The 21,846-nt window shown below is 43.9% G+C and overlaps 1 protein-coding gene across 1 annotated transcript in view; it reads right to left on the bottom strand.

Annotated features, from left to right (window-relative positions):
- The window catches only part of LOC122537123, a 171,495-nt gene that overhangs the window by 45,462 nt on the left and 104,187 nt on the right, over window positions 1-21,846 (bottom strand). The gene's annotated exons all lie outside the window — the stretch shown is intronic.

The following is a 21,846-nucleotide window of genomic DNA, read 5'->3' as shown; positions in this document are numbered from 1 at the left end:
TAAAAACTTCTAATTTGACATGCTAATACTGAAGAGCATGTTCATATCATAAATTTAACAAAAAAAAAAAAAAAAAAAAAAAAAAAAAAAAAAAAAAATAAAAAAAAAAAAAAAAAAAAAAAAAAAATAGAAAACAAATATAAAAAACGGAAGAATAAAAAACAAAAATAGCTACGTGTTAAATATTCCACATACAGTAAATAAGTCCTAAATTTAACCTAAATTCTTTAACATAAAGTCTTTGATGTTTCTTCATGATTTCGTAGAAACGCCGTCGATTTATTTTTAAAGTGTTTTTCGTAGAAGATGATCGATGAAGAGAGATTTTCATCGGTCGTGGAGTCTCCGGACAAATTTATATCAATTCATGCATTCCAAAGAGAAATTCCTGCAGCGTCAAATTTATTCATACGCTCGCGGATTATACGACAAATGGTTTGAAATCCCCTAGCAAAAACCCTGTATAAGATACTGTTCGTTGTTGCACCACGAACAAACACAGAAAATCTTCGCAGAATTTCAAAAACAATATATTTACTTATATTTATGCAAATCATATCGATCGGTTGATTTTATCACAGAATTATAACGTAGTTTCAATTTATATTTTTTCCCTCGACCCGTTTCGAACCACGCTCTCTCAGTCATAAAAGTTTGAAAGTTTTCAGAATTAACTCGTTCACTGCCAGCGAGTCGACACGTTGGCTTTAGGTTCTTGTACGAAAATCACCATGGGCGATATTTCTTCTCGTTTGTTACGTTCTTCAGAAAATTCATAACATTTGCATTTTGAGTTGGCAGTAAAAGGATCAGAAATGGTGGCTTTTCCCAATTTTGGCTATCCTTTTTCTCTTTCTGTCTTGTTCCAGATAGCTTCATACGTTCCTCCGATTTTCCGATATATCGAAGAATATCAGATACTCTCTAAAATTCATGAAAATCAAATTTCATATCAAATCGGCCCTGGCAATTTTCGGGTTAAAAAGGGTTGAAAATTATCGAGTAACTTTCTAGTTTTTTAGCGAAAATTTTTCAAATTTCTGTCCCTTTCTTCTCGTTTTGTTTCGAATGGTTCCATATGTCCTTCCGATCTTCGAGGAATATGAAATTCGACATTTCCTCTTATTAAAAAACGCGGAACATCACAAGCCAATATTGGGAAAAGTGCCGCTGGAACTAGAAATTTACCAATTATCGTCGTACGTTTTACACGTCGAGGTAGGTTGTCCATTGGTCGTGAAATTGTTGATTGCTTGCACAAAGGTTAAACAAGCGGACAGAGATCGAGCAGTCGTCGGCTAACACGCATCGTCAGATATTTCCGTTGGATAGAGACAAGCCGTCTCATGAGTCTCTATTAATTGCAGACACTCGCTTGAATGTCGTTGTAATTAATCACAATTTGAACCGTCTACCTCCTTGTTTCGCAGTCTCTGTTAATTGGCCGGTGTTCCGTGCGTGTGTCAGGGGCGGAAGAGCAGATGAAACTGGAGAGAGAGAGAAAGAGAGAGAGAGAGAGAGAGAGAGAAACAGACAATGTAGAAAAAGAAAATAAAGATGATACGGGTGAGGGATCGTTGAGTAGAGACCCACTCGAGTCTCGAGCTCGTGGCAGATTAAACGAGACCTCGAAACATCCCTGCGCTCTTTATTTCCTATCTCTGTAATCCACGCCACACGCGGCCAATTTCCACTGATATTTATATGCATATTAGCGGAATTGCGAGGGAAGTGCTTCCTACCATCGCACATACGTACGAGCTGCCCCTGTATTTTTAACGTCCCGTCGGAACCGTTTAAAAATTGTTTTCGATTAACGCCGAGTCGTGAGGTTCGCATTTTTGTTCGTTAATCGAGGGCGGCACGCGGTTAATTGACTCGTCAGGATCGAAACGATTGGAGCGGAGAGTCGAGGCGAAAGAAAAGAACGGAGAAGTCACTGGGAACGTGTCGCTAACGAGACTCATTTTCAACGATAGCTCCTCTCTCCTCCCTCCTCCACCCACCACGGCGATAAAGAATTTTTCAAGTGCTCGCCGTGGCGACCGAGTTTCTCCTCTCTCGCCGGGCCGCGCTTACAACTACCTCCTTCATTTATGATGGCAGATCTCCGATGGCGAGAAGGTGAAACGGGAAAGTCCTCGTTACTCTGATTTGTAAAATTATTCGCGACCGGCGGCGCGTCGTCTTTTTCGGCCCGGAAGGTTGCCAGTTTGTCACGAGGAAACGACCTTAAGTCCAATTCACGTTACAGTCTTAAAGCTCGGCAAGAATCGTCGTCGTCCACCGATCGTTACCGTTATTCCTATTAATATATTACCGGCCGAGCTACGCCCTTCCAAGTTTGACTACTCTTTCCGACCTTTCTCCCTTCGAGAAGCTTCACATCGCGTTACATCGTCCCAAAGATTCACAGCGTACCTCGACGTTCTACGCTGTGTTTGTTACCCGATGAAATATCGCCTTTACGAAAATACACTTAGCGTTGTGCTCGACGCTAGAAATACCATGAAAATTCCATTAGATACGTTAATAGTAAAAGAAACTGAAAATCTTTATGATACAACAGGATACGAGCTTTTATTCATGTATTTTACGAGGAATTATTCAAGTCTCTAAGAATACACTGTTTTATATCTACAAAATATCTAAGGAAAATATTCAAATGATCATTTTGACCATTTTGGTAGTTCTAGTTGCTTAAAAAATGGTCAAGTCTCCAAAAATACACTGTTGTATGACTACAAAATATGACGAAAATATTCAATTGATCATTTGGATCACTTTGGTAGTTTTTTAAATTTTGTCATTGGCTTCGGTTCAGAAAAATACGGAAATACGTCTTTTTCTGTTCAAAGTCTGCTATTGTTTATTGATTCACGTCGCTGGTTAATTATTGTCGTCCAATTGGAAATAACAGCTTATTGATTTCCGATGAGCTTCGATTTCTTTTAAATGTTCAAACATTCAGTTTAGAAGGCGGATAGAAGGGAACAGGAATTGATCAATTGGAATTTCGTTTCAGAATAAGACAATCTTTGCTAAAAATTTGAATGTTTAATCGCTTCCACCGGATATATCGCAATCAATTATTCCCGCCTTTAAACGATATTATTAATCGCGAGAACTTTTTTGGAACCGCCATTGATAAAAATGTACAGCCTTTAGAAAGAAGACGAGCTACTGCCGGAACATTCGATTGAATAAATTACAATTGTTAGAAAAAAATACATTGTTTCTTCTTCTTCCTTTTCTTTTCAAATCCGCCACCGGATTATTTAATGCGTGGAACGTTCCTTGGATCGTTTCTGAAAGAATTTTCGTCAACAGCTTGGGGGGGGGGACAGACAAAAAGCAAGTATCTTTCGTGTAAATACCTTTTCATACAGAATTAATTTAGAGTTCCCCCGCCATGGAAGACGTGTCAGAAGATGACTTTTTAATTACGCGTGTCAAAAGTTGGAAGCCTCGAATAAACACTTTGCCGTCCATCCCCCTTTATTTTTCTCCGCGTAGATGCGATCAGTCAAATTGAATGTATTTACCGACGCTCGGCGCCCACTCTCGACATCGTGGGGGCGGAGTAATACGAATATAAAGAGGCCATTTCCACCCTAATTTCTCGCGTGTGTCGATAAAAGGCACAAAGTGCCGCCGCAAATACTTTCGAGAATGTTTAATTTCGCCGCGTGGCGCCGAAAGTGAGCTTTCGTTGGGGGAAAAAGGCTCCTCCTTATGGGAATAACGGCCAAGACTGAAGTTCTTCAGTCTATTGATCTTCGCGCGACTCGACGTAAGAAACAATTGTTTTCCAAATGTACGATCGACTCGTGCATCTCGTTGAAAAATTTCCCTTGCGGAAAAGAACGTCGGTATCATTTGCTATTCTTTTCGATTAATTTGTCAAAGCAAAATTGTCAAATTTGCTGGTATTGAAAGGGCGACACGGAGAGTGAAATTCTGAATATTTTATAATGCGAAATATTTATAATGCGACGATAACTTGCTGCTCGATGTTTAATTCATCGTAACACAGAATAAAATGCTAAGTGACATTCTATTTATTAATGTAAAAACATCCGAATAAGTTAAAAGTTCTCGTTATTGGGAAATTGAGATTATACGTTCATTTCTCTTTCTCTTTCTCTCTCTTTCGCGATCGAGCGAAAACAGTGTCCTATTTTTGAGATTCTGCAACGAAAAATAACTCCATTACATTACAGCGGATCTGCATTTCTTCCACCAACGAATTTTCTACCCACTTATTACAATTAGATTTCACAAAAGCGTAGCTTCTGGAAAGAGAATTTCTAAAAATTTCGTGTTGTACCTATAAGCCATAACTCCAACTTCAAGAGGGAATGGTATCCTTGACAGCAAAACTCCCGTAACACTCAGCTCAGCATCGTTCGAATATCCCTCGAAATATCAGCCGAAAAGAGCGAGCCGCGGCTCCGCCCTCGTGATTTACTCTCCGCTGGTCGAAACACGCGTATCTCGGGATATTTATGTGAACATATGTGCATAGAAACGCGGCTCGTTAGAATAAATTCGCGGACGGCGAATATACCGCTGAGACCGACTATCCCTTCATCCTCTTCCTCAGGGCTCTAACGATACCCTCAAGCACCCGTACACTCGTTTGGAAATAAGGAGAGGTGGGACGAAGAGATAGTAATCTCCTTAATATTATCTGCTCTCGGGGAAAAATACACGCTGGACGACTCCAGCGTTTCCACGTCGTTTGCTTTCTTTCCGTCTCCGAAATTCCGAAACTGCCAGACGTTTCTGTCAAGTTTCCGGCGTGTTTAAACGGACAGAAACCTGTCCCCGGTTGCTCGCCGACGCGAGCGAAACTCTAGTTTTCTACAGATTATTGCCAGTGTTGCAAGTTGGTCAACGTCCGCGTCGCGGTAGTCGCGCTTCCAATTTCAATTCGCAGTGCTTCAATTCGGGATTCCTCCGGCGTGTGTGTCTCCCCTCGAAATTCGAGAGCGCGAAATTAATTTCGCCCCGGAAAGAGAAAATTTTCTTCTGGAATCGGGAGGGACACATTTCGCAGCTCGCGAGCGTGCGTATTTCTTTGAATTCATTTGAGCGGCCAGTGTGTTGGTTCGTTTCACAGGCAGTAAAAATACACCGTTGACCTTTTTTGCCCCCCTTGAGACAAGCTATAAAACAGTAAGTGTATTGCGAGAGAAGCAAATGGAAGAAAGAGAGAGAGAGAGAGAGAGAGAGAGAATGCAGGTTTTTCTTTAAGATTATTGTAGAGCGCGAAATCGAACGCACGACTCCACTCGCAAAGGATACTATCATCACGCGCAAAAATAAATGTAGAACGCATAAAAGATTCATCAGTGGTTGGCCAATCGATCTCATCGCGGCAAGTACAACCTCGAGAGAAGATACCTCTGGAAATATCTCGCCGCGAGTTATCAAGCGTTGTAGAATCAATCCTCTAGTAACAGATGGAACAAGATCCTCTGGAAATATCTCGCTGCGAAACTCAGCTTAAAGAATCTATTTAGAACGGAAAATTTATAGCGACCCGTCCGATACTTTGCAAAATGTTACGAAGCGCCAACAACGCCGGTACCCGGGCCAGCCTCAGCGGAACATTAACTTTGGATCACTGTTGCGCCAACTTTTACCTCCGCTTCCTTTCCCTCTCGCAAGTTCCACAAAATCTTTCGCCTCGCTTTAAATAAAAAGTATCCGACGAGAAAGGAAGAGGCAAAAAGAAGATGAAAAGTAAATGTAAATGAACGAAAAAGAGGGGGGGGGTCGGGAAGGGGGGGGGGGCAAAGACGGTGAGAAAGAAACGGGAAAGAGGACAAATTTTATCTGTCAACGCGTCTCGCTTTCGTTTCATTTCCCCGTGTTCTCGCCGAGAGTCTGTTAATGGCGAGAGTTTTGTTTTTGCCCGGTGTGGTAATTTTCCGCGCAACCAGCCAGCCGTTGTCGCCTCTCTCTTTTCAAGATTCCGAATGATTTACGTAGAAATAAATTTGCGGCCGCGGCCGCTGCTCGAAACGTCGTCGAGGAACCACGTATTCATGCGAAATTTACGTAGGTTACCTCGACATCGATTCAGCCCGGTGTACGGCGCCGCGATGTTGCCCATGAAGGAGCAAAGGTATCGCTTCGTAGTTTGCTAAATCGCAGGGATGATTTCTCCGGCACCGCTCAGCCTAGGAATCAAGAAGGATGGCCACCACCATGAGCAGACATGATGGATTATCATAACTCGTATAAATCATTCCCTCTACTATCTAGTATTCGTCTCACTTTTCGCCGATCTAACATCTTGCTTCCTTTCGCTTATGCCGTTTTCTACTTTACGGTTCCCACTCTGTTCCGTTCGTCCCGACAGTTTAAACACCGAACGATCGTGAAATCATCTCAGCCCGAGTAAATTTGTCCTCTCGACATTTCTACAAATCAGTTGTCCTAATAAATTATACGTTTCTGCGAGCCCTCTCTCAGATTTTCTCTGTGCTTCGTTGTAAATTTCGTTTGCTCTTGTGTAATTCTTTCATCTTTGCAACGATTACTGTACACGATAGATAGAACTACGTACTGTGCGTGACAGAAAATTATTTCGAATCGTAAAAGAATCAGAGTTAAGTTAAAAGTAATCATAGAATGGACAACTGGCGGCCCGCAGGACCTTGCCTCTACTTTACTAATCGCTGGCGCTACCCCCTCCACTGCATCGATCTCCCCACCACTTTGAAATTTCCTCGCTGTGCATGAGCCCCACTCTCTCAGTCTCAAGTGGAGAGATCGATGCAGTGCCAGCAATCAGGAAAGTAGGGACAAGGACTCGCGGACCTCCAGTTAGCCAGCTCTGAATTTCAATTAACAAATCAGTTTTGCTCACACTTTTCACATTCAAACGTAAAAAAAAAGTTACTTCAACAGCTTCATCCTCAGCTCAGCTTTCACGGATAAGAAAACCGCGCGCAAGTAGCTGCAAATCTGTCTCCCGATTCGTTTCCCCGTTTTTTTTTTTTTTTTAATTACCTCTCGCGTAAACACGCAGGCGGAGACGGAATCGCGCCGCGCGACTGCACGCGCCGAGAGCCGAGTCGAGCGTATCAGCTCGAACGTGAAGTTAATTTGCCGGGAAACGGGAAAAAGTAGCGGATCGCGATACAAAAGGGTTAATTACGCGCGTAATTACACTGTCACGGTATTCGCGCGTAAAGCAATTTCGCGCGGATTGGCGGCGAGAGTTCGCGGCGGATAAACAAAGAAAAAAAGGCTCGGCGTTTGATTCATAAAAATACGTTTTCACGACACGGCGAATGTTGGTTGAATGTTTCACCAGCTCAAGGGGTGGAGAGGGCCGGTTTAGAGACCGAGATATCACCGGACGCGTCGCGCCGTCTCTTGGAAATTCTTTTCTCGCCCGCGGGACCACTCGACGCGATGTTTGCTCGCTTGTCCGAGAAGGAACGAATTAAAGAGGGTGGCGTGGACTGCCTTATTCCCTCGTCGCCTACGGTTCGAGCGGTGCCGGCGCACGCTTCATTGCCTTCCCGCCCCGTTGTTGTTGCCGCGTGCTCGCTCGAAATCGAAACTGATCGGGGGCTGAGGGTAACTCGTAAATTTATTCGCCGCCATGAAAAATGTAGTGCGTCAGCGTGGAATAAATTTCAGTGAATTTACGTGTTGTCGCGTACCCTTTCTACGTTTCTCCCCAAGCATCGGGGACCGGCAGCCGATAACTCGACGGCTCGTGCCGGACCGTTTCCTTTAGCGCCCACTCGTCGATCGAATACTTCACCGGTACAAAAGTCACCAGGGCCGCGCGAGGGTGATTCGGCTCGGGGAAATGAAAAACGCTCGACTTGCCAAACCCCTTCCCCCTCTCCCGCGGTGACAAATCGCGCACGCTTTCGAAACATCGCACCCGTTACGGTTACTACGGAATTCCGCGAAATCTCGAGGACTCGCCACTTTCGAAAGAACTTCAGTAACCGTCGACGACGAGAAATTGGCCAAGTACGAACTCTCAGTCCGCGGCTGACTGGATGAATTCTCGTCAAATTTTTCTCTCGTGCAGCTACATTTCGCAATTACGTGACGTAATTATATTTTTCGTGAAATCGTTTCGTTAAAACAGACAGAATTCTCGCGAGATGTGAAACGATCGTTAAACCGAAACGCCGAGTATTTGTCTTCTAGATTTGGACGTTTATCTGGTCCTGCGCAGGGTTAAATTCGTCGAATATTTTTAATCTGGCTAATTGTAAGTCACGGGCGATGCCGGCCGAGCAAAGCGTAAAAACTGCGCGGTATTCAATTTCCCGGTGGCAGCTTAAAAGCGTGTCCAGCTTCCGGTAAATTGAAAATCATAAACCTCGCGTCGTTTTAATACCGCGGCCAAAGAAAGATCGGCCCTCGTAAATCTCGCGTGCGATGCGTGCGTCCGCGTAGCGGTGTTTCATTCTAGCAGCGAATATGCCATAGCATGTGTATACATGCATGCACGTATACACATATATACTGTGTGTGTGTGTGTGTGTGTGCGTGTGTATCCTCGGTGCAGTCAACAATGAAGAGCGCGCGAGAGCAGGCGGCGGATCGAGAGAAAGAGTAGAAAGCGCGAGCGTCGAATGGATTGCAGGCCAAACGTATTCGTTATACGTAATCTCATAATATTTCAGTTGACGTCTGCAGCTATGTGCGCCGGTTCCCATGACGTACGAACTTCGGTGTTCTATCCGACGACTTGAAATGCACGATGATTTGTGGAGAACTCTGCGCTGTCACCTACGCCCGCCGATCGCCAACGAAACCGTGTCCTTGCAACGCTTGCGATTTCTGCATTCTGTTTTACACAAACGTCCCACGCGATTACCTCTTGAACTCTTTGATTATAGAAAGAAAAAAATGTTTCTGTTCCGAGGGGGACCTAATTATTTTTCTTTGGATGAACACGTAGCCTGTTCTGTGATTCAATTTCGTCGATGCTCTGAAACATTGGCGTGAGTGGTGAACCATCTTTCAGATCTTGGAGATGGGATAAATCGATGCGTTGACGATTGAACTCACCACTTTGAATATGAAATAATTTCTTGGCAACCTGTGAAATAACTTTGAAATTTCAACATGTGATAGGTCGATGAATTCGTCATAGAAAAGGCTACGTGCTCGTCTGAAAAAATGCATAGTTTCAAAGCAACGAAATCTCGATCAGGATTTGTGATCACCACGAGATATCATACTCGAAACAATTTATACTTGGAACATACTTTTCTATAACGAGCAATATACATATGACAGAATTATCCGGGACGTTTCAAAAAGGACACCTCGTTTATCACGGTACTAAATTCACGATATATGCGAAGGAGATCCTATGGCTTCAAAGGAATAATAAAATCGCGTTTAGAGATTTCATTTTCGAGAAAATCGAGTTTGTCAAACACGCGTGAATTTGTTTAATCTCCAAAGCTGGACAGAAGTGAATTGCTCTAGATAATTAAAAATACGGAATAAAATTTTCATCGTTTTCCAGCAGATCAAATTCCATTTTCTTTAAAAAAGAAATTCCATCTCCTAGTTTACTCTACATTTTCAACGTTCTATTATACATAATTCTATTATACATCGCCATCGGACCGTGGATTTTTCTGCAATTTTATATTAAATAAAAAATACACATTCAATTTATACGTATTAAATAATACAGAGTAATTCTATGTGTATTGTTAATTTAATATCGATGAAAATGTAACATTTATACGTATTAAATAATACCGAGTCATACTATGTGTATTGTTAATTTAATATCGATGAAAATGTAACACCTTCATTCAAGATTTCCATTCAATTATTGGTAATTATTGATTGACAACTATTTTTACAGGAATTTCGATAAATTTTCGAGAAATTTAGATGAATTAAAATCATTTGATAATTGTTGCTTTATTATAATTTACTGCGTTATTCAGATCAAAAGCATCTATGTGTCATATTTAAAATAGTTTAAATTTCAAGTTCAGTTTAAATGAAACATTAAAATGTTCAATTCCTTTACAATCGAATGCGGCAAACAATACTGAAATTCGCCGCACGTGCCAATTCACAGAGTACACTTCCTCGCTTAAGCGTCCCGGCGGTGGACGCTCAAGTGAACATTACCATATTTCTCGCGAAAGTTTCATTTCTCCTGTTTCATGTTTCGCTTTTCGGGGACCAGTGTACATTCACTGCGAAACGTTTGAAACAGTTGAACATGACCGACAAATATTGATCGGCCGGAGGACTGGTGGTCCACGGCGCTTATGAAAAATTAAAAAAAAAAAAAGGGTCGAAAACCACTCTTTGCGAAGAGATGGCGATTGGTTTCAGCGTGGCTGTTTCGCGTGACGCGCAACTGCGTAAACATAATACCACTCGTACGATTATCTTCCCTCTCGCGCGAGGTAGACGATGGAAGTTCGCCGGAAGAGGGAATAACAGTTGTCGCCGGGAAAGAGCTCGCCGCGCCGGAAGAAACCGCTGTAACGAAAATTCGAATCGATAAAAAGAAAAAAAAAAAAAAAAAAAAANAGGCTTAGAACAGGACACTGCAAACTCACACATGAGTATCTATTTAAAAAAAAAAAAACAGAATCCCCAATGTGTATCCAACGCAACCGAATTTTATCAACCAATCATCTTCTATTTGAATGCAGCAAGTACCACGCTCAATGGCAAAAATACAAAATAACTTCACCGGCAGCCCTGACGTCGCAGAAACACATAGAAAATGTCCTGAATTATCTAAAGGAAACTAACATCTACCATAAGATATGAATCGTCTTGAAAAGAAGGAAACAGTACCTAGCCGTCGTTAATGACCAGAAGGTAGATCGTACGACGTTAATCATGAATTAAAAAAAAAAAAAAAAAAACAAAGATTGAGAAGCAGAAATTATTTCTGCGTTATTTCATGTGAAATTTAATTGGCAGGTCTTTCAATGTTTCGCAGAATGAAACGTTTCGTTTTGTTGTAATTAAAAATCTCGCGCATCAAATTGAACAAATCCGTGACTGGAGCGTATCGCGCGTTATACGTGAGAAACACACGAAGCTATTTTTCTGCGAAAATCAATAACGTTGAAATGGTGAAAATGTTTTAAAGGTGAAAGATCGTGAGATCATAGAACGTGAGATGGTACGTACATGCATTTTGCATGTACGAAGATTTCATTCAACAGCTTGAATGCTCCAGTGCAAGCTGAAATTTTAAATCATTCGTAGAAGCAACGAGAAAAATTTTTAGTCAAAAGTTACGTAAATGAAAGGCAGGCGGTTTAGTACCTGTTTGTAGCTGATTGTAAGCGTCACAAGTTTTCAGAAAGAAGATACAGCAAGTGTCACTTGAAATTGTACACGCGAAAGCTCGTCGCTTGGAAATCGCACGCCCAAAAATTCTCAGTGTTTGAACTGTTGCAATTTCGTGAAAAAAAGAATCGCCAGATTGAAACTTGCGAAAAGAAAACAGTGAGCCAGGATTCGTTTTAAAGCGGAGACTAAAACGAAGAAAATCGTAGAACAATAATTATATATAATTATATTCGAGTAAAATGTTTTTACTCGAACAACGATTAAAAATTTCTTCGTTATCTTCGTTAAATGATATTTCATTATTGAGAGAAATTTGTTTCGATTGTTCGAGGAAAATTCATTTTGATTCCCTTTCTTCGTTAATTTCCGCGAGACTTGCAACATTCAGGAAGCAATTATGTAATTTTTAAAATGCAACTACGGAGGTAATTTGTTTCAGTCGAATACAAAAAAGATACTATACACTTCACACTGTTATTGTTACGAGTGAAGAATAGAGTTTTTAAAAAATTTTTTTTATATATTTTTTCTATTTTTTCAACTTTTTACATATATTTACATAAATTTTATTGTATACTTATATATTACTATATATTATTAATATTTATATATTATATTATTTTCTATATATATTTTGTCATTAGCAATCAAAACGAATTCCTCTTGATAATTATTATAAACAAACAGAATTCGTTTCATCAATAACGATCATCGGCAACGAGACAAATTTTCGGTCACTTGCAATTGTTATTTGCAACCGAATATTTCAGTCGTGCAGTTTTCTGAAAAATTACACTTTTACATTTTGAGATTTAATATCAATAGATAATAAACGTGTCTCGCTGATTTTTTCGTGACAACTTTCGTACTCCCTGTTTTTGAATTCACGATGCACCGTTCGTTGTTTTCACGTCGTATGGAGAACAGGAATGTGAAATTTATCAAAACAGGCGATTGCTCGGCTAAAAAGGAATAATCTCGAAATTAATATTTTATAAAATCGATAAAAAAAAAAAAAAAAAAAAAAAAAAACGCTCGATCCGCTTCGCCCTTTGCGACCCAGGCACAAAGTGGACCTAGCTCGCTCTGGCTCGTTTCGGTTTTACGACGAAACACACTTTCCGCTATATTACACTCTCCTCCCTTTTCTTCTACTTTTCCTCCCCGGACTTTCTCGTTTCTCTTTTTGTTCAATATTGCCAGGGCACAGAGGAGCAATACGCACTTGGAAAACAAAACAAAAAAAAAAAGAAAGTGGAGAAAAAGCGTGGTTTCGTATCGCGGATGCACGACAGTTACTGGCCACGACGCGAATCGATCGTGATTTCGAGAGCTGGCCCCGCCGTGGTGAAATTTCAGACGGAATCCGGAACGAATCGGTTAGAGTTTCGGAGCCACGGATCGAACGAGAAACACGTCAGAGACACACGGATGAAAAATATATTTGAACCGTGTGCCGAGTCGTTCTCCGATTGGCGGCGAAATGCCAGCGATCGTTAAAAAATCACCGCCGCTGTTCGCCGAAATTTCGCAACTGCGAAACTAATGACACCGGAAGTCGACCGCGGGGAAACAAAAGGGCGGCCTCTGCGCGGCAAAATTGCAGAGGAAAGTTATCGCCCGACATTTTCGCCCTTCGTGCCTGATATTCCCGGTGAACTTTCAATTTATTCCGTGTTCCTGCTGTCCCTTCCTTCCCTCCCTCCCCCCTCCCCACCCAGACCAACCCCCGGGATCCAGCCAGCCGAATCTCTGGCAAATGTCACGACTTCCAGACGACCGGATTTTCCCTCGTCGTTCGTTAATCCATATTTTCACCCATGCTCGCACGGCCCGAGCGTTCTTTCTCCGTGGTATAAATAAACGAATATAATTTACGTTCTTTCGAAGAATTAAAATCGATGTAAACGGCGAGAAATGACGCGACTAGTTTTTGGATAAACCATTGAGTCGAAGGGAAAGTAAGTTTTGATATTTTAGTGGAAAAGTGAAGGGAGTTTTTTTTTTCTAGATTTTAAATAAAGCTTGTTGAACCAAATATGTGCCGTCTTTTGCCATTTTTGAGATAAAACTATAATCCCGTCGCTGTGGAACTTGTGTGTGACCTCTGCGACGCGTGATTTTCACAAGCTCTTTGCTTTACCATTAAGAGAATTTTGCAAAGAAAACGCAAGGAAACAAATGGTGGTCTGATGGTGCAAGATCAGCGTGCATCAAAACTTCACAACCAAGCTCTTTCGATTTTTTGACTGGCCGCCAAAAAAATTTGATTCACTAAATTTTTCAGTGTCAAATCATCGAGCTGGTTCTTGAACGTGAATTTTACGCCTTAAAAATATATATATATATTCGAGCTAAGGAAACAAGAAAATACACTAAAAATACCGCAGTATGCGCAGAAGTGCGTTCAGTTTGTAATCGTTGTTACCTGGAACGAAAAGCGTTACGAGCCGCTTTGCCAGACGTAATTATTATCAAAGCGCAAGAAATGCGTTTTAAAAAGCTGTTCTACGAAAGACGCGGAGAATAAAAAAGTAGAGAGCGTAAGCTCTCACCGCCGCAGATACGTTTAGCTAATCCAATGTATCTTTTACTATTAATTCTCCCTCTAAATCTGCAAAGCTGGTAAGCTCCGCGGGAGCTTACGAACCCCCCTCGGGTAGCAAATGAAACCCGTTGTTCTGCGCTTTCCTTCTAAATACCTCAACCTCGATGAAATTATCGGCGCTATGGCACGCTCGTACATACATAAGTACATACTTGCGTACAATTCCGCCGAGACGCAGATTTAAACAACCCGCTGTTAGTAGAATGCCTGCAGACGCATTTTGTCTCAGGTTGACTCGAATCTTTCTCCAAATCTCAATCTGTGGTATGCAAGACGACTTTTTCTTACCTCGTCGAACAATTCATCGTGTGCGCGTACAAACGTACCTTTAGCTCATTTTTAGACGACCGAGCTCAGCTTCGTACCTCCGTCTTCCTAGCATAAATTCTGGTAATGTGGAAATAATGTTCTTTAACTGGAACTGGATAACGATATGTTAAAGAGGGCCCACGACTCGTTTCGTTCGAGAAAGGTTGCTGTGGCGAGCAACTGCAATTACAGAATAGAGGCCGAGTAAATATATAATTGCATTCCTTGCGTTTACAAACGTTCGTAGCGTCGCAGACTTTTGCGCAACAACCACGCTGGTACCCGACTCGCTGTCGTCTGAATAAGTTGGATTAACAATCGCTGTTATCAACAAAGAATTCGCCCGCGAATCCGTCCGTTCCGACGGTGAGAAGGAAAAGTTTGAAAAGATCGGAAGACTTTCTCCCCCATCCCTGCACAAAGCCAAAGCCCGATGAAATCCGTTTCAAACTGAGATATTTTTAATCGGCGATCTCCTTGCACACGGTTCGTTGGCATTCTGGGTTGAATAAACCGCGAGGCATTATCTTGAATTCGGCGACGCCGAAAGAATTCGAATGTGAATTTGCTCCGGGGACTATTTGTTTAGGTCACTGCAAAATCCAGGTCGAGAGTCGGGGGAGGGAGGAAGGGTGGAAAAAACTTTGGAAAAATACCGGGCCGGCGCGACAACATACAGAGAGAGAGAGAGAGAGAGAGAGAGAGAGAGAGAGAACCTGTTCCCTCCAACGTTTGCAAAAGGACGCTCGGGAAATTATATTTTTGATTAAATTTCATACGCGCGACCTGTCCAACATTCTGTTTTTCCAACGGTTTCGAAATCAGACGAGAAACACAAGGCCGTGCGTGGACCCGCGAATATTTTTTCCTCCTCCTCCTCCTCCTCCTCCTCCGCCTCTTCCGTTATATTTCGTTACGGAGTTCGCCTCGAACTATGTGTCCAAGCATCGCGTCGCTCGCTTTTGCTCTCTCACCACGGACGAATGAATTCCTTATTATCGCGACGCGACAGACTGCGAGCGACAAGAAAAGCCGCGGTGTCCGATTGCAGCGGCTCGATTTCCCATTTTCGTAATTCCGAACGGATTCGTCGATTCTCGTTCGCTACGCGTTCGCGCGCGAGCCTAAGAGATCGAGAAATGGAAGAAGCATCGAGAGATTCATCCCAACGGATGTTCGACGATTTCTTTCCCCTCTCCTTTATCCGATCGTCGTTGCCTGGTCTGTGTAATATCTCGATGGATCGCTGGACCGATCCAATAGGAAATTCCTAGCTCTCTCTCACTTTCTCTCTCTCTCTCTCCATTCGTGTCTGCCCGGTCCTAGCGGATTTTCCTGGCGCAGCGCGCCGCCACCGGTTCTTTTATTCATTCGCGCTGGCCACCCCTAAAAGCGGTTGGGAAACTGGTCGCGCACGGCTACCAGAGTGGATTTATAGGCTGGACTGAACGGTGTATCGGCCACGGTAAATATCCACCGCGGAGGCACGGCGCGGCGGCGAGTTAGTCCAACGTGAATTAGAGACGGCGAGTTTAATTGAATTATGTCGGCGAAGATTCCGGGATCCGGCTCGTATTTCGCTGTTACGCGTGCCAAACTGCACTTCCCTTTGCTATAACTTCGTTTACATTTAACTTTCGTGTGGCAACATACAGACACACACACACACACACACAAAACGTCTTGATCTCCCCATCTTTGATGATGTTCGTTCGTTGCGCGAGGAATTTACGCGATGAATGAATTTCGAGCGCTTCCAACTGAACTAAACAACGTCCGCGGAGGAGGATTCGTTTTGTTTGCGTTCGTGGCTAGTCCAGCGACCAGAGAAAATATCCCGCGCCAATGGAAATTTCCAAAGATACATACATACGTGCGGGTAACGCAACAGAAGGGTCGGGGAGGAGAGAAGAGAGGGCATTTTTGTGATACCAGTGCGCGATGGTTTTCTGTTTGCGGCCGGGCTGAAAAACGGAATGAAAAAAATCAACTGTCGAACGTTTCGCGCGAAACAGATGATAAAGTCTACATCAGAGTATCAGACAGAGAGAGAGAGAGGGGGGGGGGGAAGTTCTTCGTCCGATTTGAAAGTTGAAACGTGCGTCGATCGACTCGAGAAGCGTGTACAGTTTTGGTCGAAAGTTTGAATAAGATAAGATAAAGAAACTACGTCGCGATGATTTCGTAGAAATTTTATAGATTTATAACGGTGTGTTTTTTGTAAATTTCAGAAGATATTTTGCGACATGTATAAGTAAACAGTCGCGTCCCAGCATTATGAATTTCTCCCATTCTCTGCACCGAGTTTATTTCTCCGGTGTAACTTTAATGCCATTCAATTGTCGACAGACCCGGCGTTCAAGAATTCAAGTGACGTCCTCTCAACAAGCAGGCGCGAACGCGAAAATCTGTACAGAGTGTCTCGCCGACTTCTCGACTCCGAGGAGGACGTTTCCAAACTCGAAGACTTTCGGAACTTCGACCGAGGATCGAGACTCGACTCGCGGATCTGATCGAAACCTTGGGACGAAATACCTCGCTTCGTTTAATAAATTCGCTCGTAATCAAGGAATTTCGACGGCTTTCCGAAACTACGGAAAGTGTAACGCGCGTCACGATTCACTTTGCAGCGTTTCAAGGACAAAGTTCGTCGCGTTAATTATGCGCCGAGGAAGCCGAACGTTCGAAAATCCGACACAAAGTCTGAGGCGCAACGAGAAGAGCCAAGCGCGACGCTTGCGGACGAGACACCGTGTAAAACACACCGTGTATTTTCGCTCGTTTGTACATTCAACGGCACTTTGTCCGCCATTCCTCGCCGTGAGCCTCGCCGAGCGGAAAAATCGCTCTGTGTTACACGGCTCGGCGAGTTCGCGCGCGCGTTGCGTAACAATGAAACGATCGGATAGACCGATGCTCGATCGAGCGACCGATCCAAGAGCACGTCGGTTCAAGGCGTGTTCATTGGTTGGTTTGTTGATGCAATGGAATTATCTTAATTGCTGTTTGACACGATCGAACAATTTCAGGCTATTTTACGGATAACAATGTTAACCTCGTAGCTAAAAGTGTGTGTGTGTGTCTACATTGCGTCGCTAGAACGACGATTATACTCGTCAAACACAGAGTATTGTGTGACTGAAATTAAGTTAAATTACAATAATATAATACAATAATTATAATTAAATTACAGAGAAATGACACTAGTTTCCTTTCAAACTTATAATTTTATCGTTTAATTAATAGTAATTAATTGATATTTAATGATAATAATTAATATTAATGGCAGTGAAATATTTAGAAATATATTACTCTTACTAAAATATTCTAAATTGTCTATAATTTACTTTAAATATGCTTTATTTTCGGCAAGGAATTTAATTCGAGTAACAAATTGTAATTACTTTTCATTATTCGTTATTACATAAAATACAGTCATTTCTTCATGACAAGTTCTTCGTTCCTTCGAGACCACAATTAAAAGGTATAAGCAAAAATTTAATCAAGATCTCTTTCAGTTTCTATTCTCGAGGACCAATCGTCTTTACGAAAAGTTGTCCACAAACGTTGATCAAATTACCCTCGTTTATTCCCGATAATCGATCGTTCTTTCAAATCGGTCTTCCAGCAACTGCGAAGTTCTACTATTTAAAACCAATGAACCACGAAAAGTGCGACTCGGTTATGGGGTTAACAAGCCATTTGCTTCGTGTAGCGACGAACGATGGCAAAAATACAAATCCAAGGAATCGCGTCGTTAATAATTAATCTGGAGGAATGGAAGGGAGACGGGATCGTTCGTCGAACCGAGCTCGGTGAATTTCGAGCGCTCTCAAGTCGGGCGGACGATGCGCCGCACGAGGGGGAGAAAGAACATAAACGCGTTACCCGGTCAATTTATATTAGAGTGGAATCGGTACTTGGGTGCACTAGGATGCTGGGCTTCGAAGCAAATAAGAACACACGACGGAGAAAGGGGTGAGAAGCCAGCAACGAATTACAGTTACACTTGGACCAAACTCTGGCCAACGCTTTCCCCAACCCTCCTCGCCGCTCCCTCCTCCCATCCGGTCTACCTTCACCACCATTGAATACTGCCCCGACCGGGAGAATGGTAAGTCTTTCACTGATACAACATTAACCCCCGTCGAGGCTCCGTGACCCGAATCGTCTGGACCGATTTCGAGATCGTCTCGTTTCCAATAAGCGGTCCTTTCCTTCACACGAATATGCCTCCTTACCGAGAGACACGAATATGTCCTTCCCACCTCGTGTATAGCCTCCCCGTTCGTCGATCCGTCGATCGAAATCGTTGGATCCAATCTTTCCCTCTGATTGGAAAAATTTTCTCCTCGTAAATTTCACTCGCCGTGCGCGCCAACGGAACGAACGACCAATGAGAAGGGTTCTTTGTTCTTGTTTTCTTCTTTTTTTTTTTGCTCCCCCCCTTTTTTTTTGCAGAATCCAATAGACAGAAATGTCGGACGCGTGTTCCTCGCATCGAAAACTAGGAATCAATGAAACCGGCCGGGGGGGGGGGGGGGGGAGGAGGAGGAGGGAAATAACGACATTCCATGGAACGGGTGAATGAAAAGAGCCGAGTTGTTTTGTGCCCGTGGTCGTCGACGCTATCGAATGGGATCGCGTCGATTCGCTTCGATTTACACCGGTTTCGCGGCGGTACCGGTAACGACATTCGAGTCGCGTTATCCACCATCTGGCTGCGCGTCCCCTGCTTTAATTGGACGCACCTGTACTTAATCGCGTTGAAACGCGGCGATCGATCCGACGCGACGTCTCCTTTTTTTCGCTCCGTTTCTACCTCTCTTTCTCTTCCTCTCTCTCGTCGCAACAACTCTGGCAGCAACCGGACGCTGGCGCGCGCTCCATCGGATTGCAAGCGTCCGAGCGTGTCCGAGCCACGGCTTCTTGCCTTCGAGTTCCACCTCGCCGGTGACCGCGAGTCCTGCATAATTACGCGAGCGCACCGGTGATTCGGTTAATGACAGCATCGGCGAACCGTCGGCCATCGTTGTTAATACTGTCGGGGTACACGACGGGCAAGAAACAGTAGTCGACAACTGCGCGATTTCTTGCCGCGGACCGCGAGTCGGGTAAATCCGGTAAAAAAAAAAAAAAGGAAAAAAGGAAAAAAGAAACGCGAGGTACGCCCGTGTCGCGTATCGATACGCCTTTCGATTTACACCGAGGCCATTGCACACGCCGTGAGGCGAATAACCTCGTCGGGAATATCGCGAAACGATGGAATTATTTGCTAGCCGCGTATCGTATCGTACGATCGCTACAGTGGTTCGCCTATAATTTCATTAAATCGAACGGAGGCGCTAATCCCGGTAATCCCGACGACGTGGAGGCGCGGACGAAAGAGTTTCGCCCGCGGCGGTCGAGTCGAGTCGAGTCGAGTAACTGCGAATAACTCTTAACTAACTAACCGTGAGGCTAACACCGCCCGAGATTCATTAATGCCGATGAAATCGTAAAACAAAGCGACGCGAGGATACACGAGAGGGGCAGGTGTTGGCCTTTTCGCGATCTTTCTAAGCCAGGTCTTTGAAAGCGTCGCGTCGCGCGGCATCTCCACGATAGGTCGACGTGGACTTTACGAGCTCGTTCCGTAAAACGACGACGACGACGTCGTTTCCCGGGGATTTCGAGGAGGATTCGGACAAAAAAGAAAAAGAGAAAAAAAAAAGGAAAAAAGACATTTTCATCCAGTTGGAGCGTCGAGGTGTTGGCTAACACGTCGGTCAGTCGGAAGAGAGGATCGAACGGTCAGCCAGAGACGAAAACGCGCGGGCAGCCGACAACGGATTACGTAAATTGCAGAAGGCTCGACCTCGAAGGAAGAAGATATCTGCTTCGTTTGGCCGAACGTTGGAAACGCTCAGACGGTTGGCCGACGTCGAACGAGCGGTGGAGACAACGAGCTGGAATGTCGAGCGGCCGAGGACGTTCCTGCTCCGGTAGGTAAGAAAGGGACAACGAAAGTGACGTTGGCGCGCGTGTAACGTGCTGAGATCGATTCAGCTCGATGAGAAGAACCTTCGGCGAACTGCAACTTTGGAGATGCAGACGGCTCCGGCGTTCTACTTTTTTTTCTTTTTTTTTTTTCACTGCCGATCTTGTCGATTCTCGTATTTGCTCGCCAGTGACGAGTTTCGAGGTTTCCCGTCGGCGGTGTCCTCTCGCCGACGAGAGTTCCGTGGACGCGATATCGCGCGATCCTCGAAAACCTTCTCCAACTCCCGCGGTGCTCCGCTGGATCCATTAAAACTCCGCGCCGAGTGGACGACAGGGTATTCAATATTTTCTCGATCCCCTCGCCGGGGAACTCGATTTAACAGGAACGAAGTAAGAACCAACCTCCTTTTACCCTCTATCTCTCCCCTCCTCTCTCACTGTTCACCGGAGTTTCGCATTATTTCGGTAGGAGAACGAAAGCTGCCTTTCTTGTCGTTAACGAGCTGTTTTTAGTTCGAATTATCTGTTAGACAGAATTCCCTCGAACTTCATTTTCTCTCCTCCTCGTTCGATTCTCGCCGCGCCCCTATGGACTCGTCGTACCCTCTCGCGCTCGATTTCCTCCACCGATCTCCGATCTCTCGCTAATTCTCGCCGCTCCATTTTACAGAGCTCGGCGAGCTTTGTAATCACGCGCACGCGGGACATATAGTCGCCGTAAAGAGAAATAAAAGGCAATTTACGTGCTCGTTCCAACACTTGGTCAGAACGTCTCACTCGAGCCTCGGTATCCAGACAACGGTATCCCAACAACGCGAATTCCCTCCGAAAGTTGTCCGAGTACAACTGTACAGACCGCTTCGTTCAAAGGAAAAAATAATAGTAGGTCATGCGAGTAGAAACAGAAACGTGGCATGTAAAACGAATGTTCGCTGATAAGTCGGACGGTAATGACTCAATGACCGATCCAAGTGGCCGATATGCATTTTTAACCTCTTGCTGCACGTCGAGAATATTTTGTGCCAAACTGCAGCGTTTTCTAGATGTTTCGAGTATATTTAAATGTAACCCAGGCAAAACAAATGACAAGTTTATTGTCATATTCGACGAGTTCGAAAGAAAAAGAAAGCGACGAATTATTGTACACAGTTCGGTCACTCGTTATGGTCCGCGAACCGGTTGCAAACGCAAAGAGTTAATTTCACCTATAGCCGGGAGGGGAACACCAGCCGATGTGAAAACGAACAAAAAAACGTTAACAACCAGGGGAAACGCTCGTTTCCCGTTATCCTGTGGCTCCTTTCGCGCGTAATTGTTTCAAAAACTCGCGTGATGATCGTTAACCGCCTCTGGTTAACGCTCGAGGCCAAGCCGGTATCGGCCGGCAACACACAAGATCCCGCGTAATTCTTCGCGGTACACGGCGTGTATCCGCTCGGGCAGGCCCTCGCGCCGCTATTTGCATGCTCGTAACTCGGCCCGCGAGCCAGCGATAACGTGCTTAGACCTTTCGGGAACACGCGTACCGCGAGACTACGATAATACGTAGAATTGTTGCCTGGACAGAGGCAACGGAGCAAATTGCGATCGGATCGCTCGCG

Source organism: Frieseomelitta varia, unplaced genomic scaffold (genome assembly GCF_011392965.1).
Source record: "Frieseomelitta varia isolate USP_RPSP 00005682 unplaced genomic scaffold, Fvar_1.2 scaffold_886, whole genome shotgun sequence".
In the NCBI taxonomy this organism is placed as follows: domain Eukaryota; kingdom Metazoa; phylum Arthropoda; class Insecta; order Hymenoptera; family Apidae; genus Frieseomelitta; species Frieseomelitta varia.
This window is presented reverse-complemented; position numbering and strand designations above follow the sequence as displayed.